Here is a 1,795-nt window from a genome sequence, read left to right as displayed (position 1 = left end):
TGATTGGAGGGTCTGTCGAAAGGCTGCATCTCCATTTGATTGACAGCGAGGTTGTGCTATAAAAACTCCGAAGCTACGAGCTCAATTCCATTGCGGCTATTCCGATTTGAAAGACAAACTGCTGCAACCTATTTCTTGGTATTTGCTTGGTGAAGTTGATAGCCAATTTTTATCATACATTTCATACAATTATACACCACATTCCTTTTTTCAGTTTAACCTAATTCCCACATTTCTTCTTTCAAGTTTAAAATTGTTTTGTCGGATCGGTTGTTCATTCATTCATACATACATACATACATACATACAGTAGGCTAGGCTAGTGTTGTAGGGTTGAACTAGCTAGCTAGCAAACTGCACACGATGGCAGACAATATATATGTTAGGCTGATATTGTTGACCGGATTTTGGCAAAGCCATTTGAAAGTCTTCATTACAAGAAGAAACTTAAAATTAAACAACAGGGCACATCAATACATAAGATTGATTTGTTAACACCTAAGATTGATATAGCGCAAATGATAGGGTAGCAGGTATTTTCAGCTCTCTTGGTGTGACAATGTTAGCTGGCTGACTGCTGTGACAGAAAAAAAAAGGACTGCTGGCCATGCCCCTTGATGAAACCATCCCACGGATATTTTAAATTATATAATATATATTAGGCTATGTTAGGCAACTGGCGTTGAAAGGAGCCAGTTGAGGTGGTTCGGGCATCTGGTAAGGATGCCTTCTGGGCGCCTCCCTAGGGAGGTGTTCCAGGCACGTCCAACTGGGAGGAGACCTCGGGGAAGACCCAGGACTAGGTGGAGAGATTATATCTCCAACCTGGCCTGGGAACGCCTCGGGATCCCCCAGTCGGAGCTGGTTGATGTGGCTCGGGAAAGGGAAGTTTGGGGTCCCCTACTGGAGCTGCTGCCCCCGCGACCCGATACCGGATAAGCGGATGAAGATGGATGGATGGATATTAGAATATAAATGAATGGACAATGTTTCTGATGTAGGCCAAAAATGAGCTTCCCCTCTTTGAAAGACCAGCAGCCGCCACTTATCCCCAGGCTATGAATGTGGTGAAACACGGCCTGGCAGACAGTGGAACAAGACTTTCCCAGACTATATTTGTGTAGCCCAATCCCAAAGTCCGGACTCACAGACTCACGGACTTTGTGGCGCGTTATCGTGAAATTTGTAAGGGTTGTCCCAATGTCGAATTTCAAAAGGCGTGAGGGTTTGAGTACACACTCACTGAACCCTTTCCGTGAGTTTACAGCAATGCAGACTTCACCAAAGGGAATTACCCACAGTTCAATCTGTTGTGATGTTTACCACGGAGATAATAGGGAAATTTCAAAGGTAAACAACAGCACAACACACAACCATGGAACTGTTGTCCAGTTTGTAACACAAGAGTTTGAAAAAATTGAAATCAGGCAGCCGTGTCCCATGCCTTGGCCGTGTGGATGGCAATAAACTTAAAATGAAAATTCCCAATCCGGCAAGTGTCTGCAACATCTTTGTTATTAAACGTCGCCAAGGCAACACGTTATTTTTTGACGTGCTGTCCCAATCCCATTTATACCCATCTGAGGCCATGTGGCCTCACGCACTCCCTCACTTAGCAACTGAGCTCAATTAAGTCTGTAGTCCTTAAGGCTCACTTGGGGATTGACCTCTATGTCTGTGTAGTGCAAGTGTATGTGTGTGGTTGACGTGAACTCAAATCCAAAGTGGAAAAAAATATATTTTTAAAATTTTTGTCAAATGACACATAATTATATTGCTTAATATGTGAATAAAT

This window comes from Etheostoma spectabile, chromosome 16 (genome assembly GCF_008692095.1).
Source record: "Etheostoma spectabile isolate EspeVRDwgs_2016 chromosome 16, UIUC_Espe_1.0, whole genome shotgun sequence".
NCBI lineage: Eukaryota > Metazoa > Chordata > Actinopteri > Perciformes > Percidae > Etheostoma > Etheostoma spectabile.
The sequence above is the reverse complement of the archived record's forward strand: the minus strand, read 5'-3'. Positions refer to the sequence as shown.